Genomic DNA, 7,987 nt, shown 5'->3' on the forward strand with positions numbered 1-7,987 from the left:
GTCTGTTTCTTCAAAGAATTCGCCACTAAAGAACCTCAAGTCCGTTTTCAGCAAGAAGAAGAGCATCAGGAGCATCCAGCGCCTCTTTGACAATCGAAGACCCGATTGAAGAAGACACCGTGTACGAGACCGAGGAAGAAGAAGAAACTACATACGAGCACGAATCCGATTTTGAGGACGATTTAGCTATCACTATGGCTAATATCGATGAAGTCCCCATGGGGGAATGGAAGAAGAGGATGTGTGATGACACTGGCCCGGGACTTGTGCATCCCGCAATTCCCGCAACTGCTACTTTTAAGCTTAAGGGTCATATCCTCGCTCAACTCAACGAGATTCCCTTCTATGGAAAAGACCATGAAGATGTCTGCAAGCACTTGGATGAAGTAAATGATGTGGCTGACTACTTCAATGTACCAAATGTGCCACGCGAGACCCAGCTACTTCGTATGCTTCCAGTCACATTCAAGGGTGCTGCAAAGGATTGGCTCAAGTCACTTCCTCCCGGGTCGGTCACCACATGGGCTAAGATGAAAGAAGAGTTCATAGACCACTTTTGCCCGCCTTCCAAAATAGCCAAGTTGAAGAAAGCCATTGCCAAGTTCGAGAAACAACCTGAAGAATCCCTTTATGAGGCATGGGAAAGGTACAAAGGTCTTCTCAAAAATTGCCCACACCATGACCTTAATAGCCAACAAGAGGTCTCCGTCTTCTATGATGGAGTCAATGTCACCACAAGGCAATTGCTCGACTCACAAGGCCCACTCACAAAGAAGGCACCCCCGGTAATCAAGGAATTAATTGAAGAATTCTCTAAGCATTCTAGAGAATACCACAACCCAAGAAATGAAGTAAGTCGGGGGGTAGTGAACTCGGCCAATGATGGCATGGCGGCAATGATGGCTAAGCTCAATAGTTTAGATAGAAGGATGACAAACATGGATCAAACAATCCATGTTATTCGAGTTGGATGCGAGAACTGTAGAGGGCCTCATCTCACGAAGGATTGTGACTTGGATGAAAATGGAAACAACAAAGCTCAAGTGTTCTACTCAAGCGGCGATCGATACGATGAGAATTGGCGGAAACCAAAGAAGGAATGGCTCCCGTATGAAGAAGACAAAAAGGCAAAGGAGGAGAAATACAAGCAGAAGGAGAGGGGTTTTTATCAAAAGGAAGAACCGGTTATGGAAAAGAACGCCAGTTTAGAAGAAATGTTCACTAGATTTATAGCCGCGTCCAAAAAAAGACACAATGATCATGATGCTGCAATACAAGAGACCAGAAATATGCTAAGGAATCAGCAAGCATCTATTCTCAACATTGAGAAACAGCTACGACAACTTGCACATCAAGTGAACGAGAGAAGACCGGGTCAACTTCCAAGTAAAACCGAGAATAATCCGAGAATGGAGAATGTGAATGTTATAACCTCCAGCTATGGAGAAATTTTCACCCCTGTATAGAAGACCTCCAAGGTGCATACAGAAAAGACAGAAGAGTCGGGTCCAGCTAAACCCGACCAGACTCGCCGAGTCCCTCTAATGGACTCCACGAGTCCATGCCCTGATGACAAATCTGTTGTTTCCTTAAAATTAGAGCCATACCTGATGAAAAGGTTAAATCATACAGAGCTTTCATGGAGCATGTTAGAGCCCTTCAAGTTAATGTTCCATTTGTGGAAACAATGCTTCAAACACCCAAGTATTTTAACTTGCTAAAGGGTCTCTTTGCTGCTAGATAAGATTTAGCTGAAGTCGTGGAGATAGTATTGAGTGAGCTACTAGAAAAGAAGGGCGATCCGGGAAGCATCATAATGCCTTGTCAATTTGGAAATGTACTTGCTACTCAAGCGTTGACCGATTCGGGTGCAAGTATTAACTTAATGCCTTTTTCTTTCTTCAAGAAGCTGAATTTACCGGAGCCAAGGCTTGTGAATATGAAGATCCATTTGGCGGATAAGACAATTATTAGTCCAAGAGGTGTTTGTGAAGATCTCCTCATTAAGGTGGATAAATTTATATTTCCCGTGGACTTTGTGGTACTTGATATGGAAGAAGACCCCAAAATTCCAATTATTTTGGGGAGATCATTTTTGAATACCGCATGTGCATTGATAGATGTATGCGAGTCCACACTAACATTAATGATAGCAGATGAGTCAGCAGTATTTAAAGCTCTACCAGAGACTAAGCAAGAAGAAGGAAGAAAAGAAGAAGTCTCATTCATTAATTTGGATGATGAAATACTACAAAAAGAACTTGCACTCTTGCAAGAAGAAGATCCAAGTAAGTTTTTTCTATCTTCTGGAGGAATTGATGATGTTGACAAAGACTTGGAGGAAATAGAGATGCTGCTGAAAGGAATCGATTCAGAAAATACAGTGGGATGTGAGGAATACGCTCCGACTCGCTAAGTCGCTTTCATGGACTCAACAGTCCATTCGAAAATCTCAGCAACTTGGACGATTTTGATCTGCTTGTTACCAGCTCCCTGCATGTTCTAGACATGAAGATTTTCCCTAATTCTACAGAAGATCAAGCAGCAGAATGAGGAAAGGATGGTGATTTTCAACACGTTCATGGTGCATGCCTCGATAAAATAATGCAAGATGATGAAGACAATCCACTTGAAGGGGAGGAAAGATTTGGAGAAAAGGAAAATGCAAGGGTTAGGAGAGATGATGTTGATCACCCATTCATTACCAAACCTCGAGCCCGAGTATTCACCAACTATGAAGTAATGAAGTTTGAAGAAGGAGGGGTGCAAGAGAGGGTGCAAGAGAATGGGGTGAAGAAGAAGAAGAAGATGAGGAAAAGGGAAATTCATGCAGCTGAAGATGATGCTACAAGGAAAAAGAGAGAAGAATTAAGACGGGATTACAAGAAGAAGATACACGCTTACAAGACAAAGTATAAACCGCAAAAGATTAGGCATGCATTCCCGATGCGGGAAAATGAAGAAACGTAGATGGGAAGGAGTCCAGCTAACGACTCCTTAAAAAGAAGCGCTTGGCGGGAGGCAACTCGTTATTAGAGTTTGCTTTCTTTTATCTTTCTTGTTTTAGTTTTGTTTGATTTTTGTTTTTAGGATTTTATACTCGTCTTCTAAATCATCAGACATGACTGCTTGAGAGTGCGTATAGACTAAGTGTCGGGTGGAATGATTTTTTTATGACAAAATAATATAATTTTTGAATTGTTTGCAATTGACTCGCTGAGTCTGACCCTGACTCGACGAGTCACTTCAGATCCCAGATAAGTTTAAATTCTCAACCCGACACGCCGAGTCTGACCCGGACTCGACGAGACGAATTTATTTACAGAAAAAAAAATTAATAATTTTTACATCCGGTAAAACTAGGGTTTTTAACTCTAATGAGATCATATTTCCCCCCTTACTCAACATGCGCCTCCCTTGTTTTCTCTCTCAAGCATTCATCAATTTCTACACTCTTTCTTCAAAATTCTTGAATTATATCAACAAAGGTACTTAATTTCTTCCATAATTCTGTTAAAGTCATGATTTTTAGATGATTTAAGGTGTCAATTTCATAGAATACCCGATTCTGAAGTTTAGTGAATTTTTAGGGTTTTGATTTAGTATTAATTGTGTTGTTTTGGATGATTATTCTTGCTATAATACATCTTAGAAACATCCATGGACAAAACCCTTGAAAAAAAATTTGAAGTTTTATGGTCGAATTTCGATCGACCCGTCGACTGACTCGCGTAGTTCATACGACTCGCCGAGTCGTTCATGGACTCGACGAGTCTAGTCGGGGACCCAGATGGAATCTGTTTTGATGATTTTCTGTGTTTTCTGGGTTGTTTGTTCTTTGTTTTGCAGGGACCATGTTTTCAAGAGGGCAGAGCTCAAGTGGACACCAAGGAGATTTTCCTTGGTTGAATTTCCCTCCGATTGAATCTGCTTCAACAAGATGGAAGAAGAAGCTGGCTGAGGTCAGGAAGAAGGAGGTTTATGTACCTAATAGGGTTGATTGGGATTGGTTGAAGAATGTCCGGTATGAAGAAGAGTTGGCGCCTTACCTTTTGAAGGAATTTACTTATGATGGGGAGATGATTATTTGTGATGGATGGAGCCGGGTTTTCAGAATTCAAGAGTCGTTGTATCGAGAACTCTGCTGGGAATTTTTCTCCACAGTGTCTTTCCGAGGAGGAGATGATTGCTACCACCCCGCGAGTTTTAGTTTTTGCCTTGGGGGCGAATTCCATCAATGTTCGGTCATTGATCTGGCATGCTGGTTGGGGATTTACGACCGACCATTGGTCACTACTGCTATTTTCCGCGCCTTTTTGGAACAATCTCATAAGGTGTTCCCCGACGGTGTTACAAGTACAGGTTGGTGGAACACAATCCCCAACAAATTATATATTCCCAATTCGGCTCAAGAAGAGAGCATTAGGTCACCCACACATCGTCTCATTCACCGCCTTATCTCCACTACAATTAATCAACGAAAGGACGACGACAAGGTTTCTAACCTTGACGTATTTTATCTTTGGAGTATCATCACGCCCGACACCTTTTGCAACATTCCATGGTGTTTGGTCTCTTATTTGTCGGAGGGCGCGGTCAAGGATCGCAAAACCTCCAAAATTAATGATGGCATGTTCGTGACCCGGCTATCCAACTCATATGGGTCGATGACCCGCGGTGCATGGAACTTGATGACGATGATTCCTGCCATTCCCTTTAATCCCATTCTTTTTCGGAGGGCAATAATTATTGAAGATTATGGCGATGGTCATTATGCTATCCCTCATGACGATCTGGTGGTCGGTCCCGAGGCACCGGGAAGGAGGGTTAGATCGAGACGTGAGCGGGAAGTGGAGGAGGAACCGCCGGTGATTCCGGTGGACAATGATGAAGTACCAATGGATTGGTACAATGTTGAGATGAGGCGGTTACAAGACCAAATGGTGAGGGGTATCAATTTTAGCAATGAATCCCACGTGCGGCTTTTTGACCATTTCCATATTCCACACATTGATGGGGGTAACTTCCCCTACATACCATCTTGGGATGAGATCATTAATGCAAGGCGGAGTGGAGCTGGTGGAAGCGGGGCTGCGCATGGTCATGATGAGGAAGAAGATGATTAGTTTTTTTATGTTTAATGGAAAAATTTTCAATTTATTTTTGTTTTGTTTGGTGTGTTTGAATTTTTAGTTAAGACTTTTATTTTTATGCTTGATGTTTTATTTGCCTTGATGACTTTCAAATTTTGGATTAGGAATGCTTGCATAAAAGGTTTAGAGTTTAAGAGAGAAAGAAAAAAGAGTGGAAAATAGTCAAGAAAGGGCGAAGTTTAGAGTTAAGGTGTCGAGTCCAGTCCTAAGGGAAATGAGTAAATAATTCTAGAGGTTATGGGAAGTTCTTGAGACTTATCAGAAGCTGGAACAAGTGCGGAATGTGAATTTTTCCACCCAGCGGTCGACTCGCCGACTGCAATTAACGGACTCGACGAGTCGCTTTATATTTTCACACTTTCGAGGCTTTCCACGACTATACTTGACGAGTCATTTTCATAACTCGACGAGTCACTCATTTTTATACCAAGAAGACTGCTGATTCGATGCTGTTGAACATACCACTTGATCACTTGTTCTTCCTGATCAATTCCTGAAGATTTTACACTATTTTTCCTGCATATTTGGAGCTGCCCACATGTGATTTGATGCCCAAGACATGGATGAGCTGTTTCCATGTCTAAAGTCAATTGAAGATGGAGTTGAAGAATAGAGATATCAACCTAGCGACTGCTATCCCAGGGGAGTTTGTTCTAATTCTCTCTACATTTCATGTTTGTTATTTTTCATGCATAACATGCAATGAGGACATTGCATAAATTAAGTGTAGGGTAGGGGGTTTATGTCGTCTTAGTAAATGTAGAATCCTAATGACCTAATTTAGGTTAATTTTTACAAATTGCTGCATACCAAAAATGTAACTTAGGAATTAATTTAGAAAAATTTGGTAAAAAGTAATTAGGATTCCATGTTAGAATTGCGTGGATGATTGCATGAAAACCCAAATGTTTATTTGAGCCTATATACGTTCTAGTGCATTTGTGGCTTTCGTATTCTAGTGAAATCATGGAACAAAAACACGACCTTGCTTAGCCCAAAGGATGCAATATGTTTAGCATCGTATACCAGAAATGTATCCAGGAAAATTATTATCGTTAGCCAATAAAGGTTGAAATTGAGCGCCCCTGCTTAAGCATGTAGGATTTTGAGTGAAAAAAAGTGAGATATATGTTGAAAAAAAAGAGAGAGAATTTCAAGAAAAGTTTGAAGAGTTTTGGAGCAACTAAAGTGAAGATCAAAAGATCAAAATTCCAAGAGTTCAAAAATTGAAGATACCAAAAATTAAATCAAACAAGGTGGTGAATTCACAAGAATCAAAGATCAAATTATCAAGAAAGTGAAGAATTCCAAAGAGCTCCATAGTGGTATCATAAATTGTAATTCTAGATTATGTATGCTTGGGTTGCTCAACCAAAAATACCTTGAGGATAGGAGGTTTTCTGCGGATGGATTCGGAGGGATGCATAAAATGAGCATTGTTTGGGATAACTGGGCGAATGTTTATGAGGATTGTGAGTATTTGGAGTATGCGGGGTCCTTAGGAAAAATTTTAGAAACAAATGCATGCGTTGCGGTCCTAGAATAATGGTTGGGTTAGATTGGATTGTCATATGTGATTCTAATGTGTTAAAATTCAGTTTTGCTTGGGGGCAAGCAAAAGTCAAGTGTCGGGTATTTTGATATTTGCATATTTAGGCTCATAATAAGTATAGATTTTTATCATTTATTAGCTAATTTATCGCATATCGTGGACAAAAGGTACTTAGTAATGCTTGAATTGTGTTTTCAGTCCAAAAGTGAAGCTCGGAAGCAAAAGGAAGCAGGAGAAGCGGTTGGGAACTCGAGAATTGAACAAAGAAGAAAACCACCAAAAACAACACCTACTCGGCGAGTATGGTCGACTACTCGGCGAGTCCGATCGAAGAATCGAGAAGATAAAGACTCCGTGACTTATCATGTACGGGAATCAAGGGATGGACTCGGCGAGTCGGCAATGGACTCGATGAGTCGTTTTGCATCTATAAAGATAACTTCTCAGATCGACATTAAAAATTCTGAAACCTCTGCGATTGAAGAGTCAGAAGAACCCTAGAGAACGAAGATACAACCTAGAATTCAATTCCGAAGGAGATTTGAGGCAAAATTCTCATCATTCTACTTAATCTTTTGTTTTCCATTATGGCTAAACAATTAGAATTCGTTTTATTGTTGTTAATTACCTCAATCATGAGCTAAAACTCTTAAACTTCTGTTTGGGGATACAATATTGATACTATGGTTTGATTTATGGTAGGATTAATTCAATGTTGGTGATTTTTGTTGATTTTAGCTTGTTAAAGAACCTTGTGTGTGAATGATAACTATTTTTCTGTTAATAGGAAGATAATTAATTAGTATGAACATCTATTAATTGTCAACCTCATATGCTTATGTGACCAATTCATTATATGACTAGGATTAATGAACATGAAACTAGAATTAATAAGAAAAATAGGTAAATTCATGTATGAGCTTGTGTGATGACCATCAACAAGAAGTTAACTAAAGGACCAAATTAGTTAGCTATTACAAGTCTAAATTAACCCGAATAAATAATCTAGTGAATTAGATTAAATTAGACAACCGATCACTGTTTGAGTTAATTTGTTCTCTAAGGATTAGTGCAGCGAACGTGAATCTAATCACTTGAATCGGTAACCAATAGAAGAATTAATCCATTACACAATTACCATAATATCAACCATAGGATCAATTGAGTTGAACTAAACAGAAGTCCTTCCCATTAATGAATTTAGTTAAATTTTTGCTTTTCTAGTTTTTAAGTGATAGTTAGTAAGTTTGTAGTCTTGTAAAACTAGAGAAAACCCCTACTT

At 39.8% G+C, this 7,987-nt stretch overlaps 1 non-coding gene across 1 annotated transcript; it reads right to left on the bottom strand.

Annotated features, from left to right (window-relative positions):
• Positions 1 to 578: 578 nt before the first annotated feature.
• LOC111891711 (small nucleolar RNA R71) lies at positions 579 to 685 on the bottom strand. Its single transcript, XR_002850289.1, has one exon. It is a non-coding gene; the product is annotated as a small nucleolar RNA R71 (small nucleolar RNA).
• Between the last annotated feature and the right edge of the window lie 7,302 nt (positions 686 to 7,987).

The sequence above is a fragment of the Lactuca sativa genome, chromosome 5 (genome assembly GCF_002870075.4).
Source record: "Lactuca sativa cultivar Salinas chromosome 5, Lsat_Salinas_v11, whole genome shotgun sequence".
Taxonomy (NCBI): domain Eukaryota; kingdom Viridiplantae; phylum Streptophyta; class Magnoliopsida; order Asterales; family Asteraceae; genus Lactuca; species Lactuca sativa.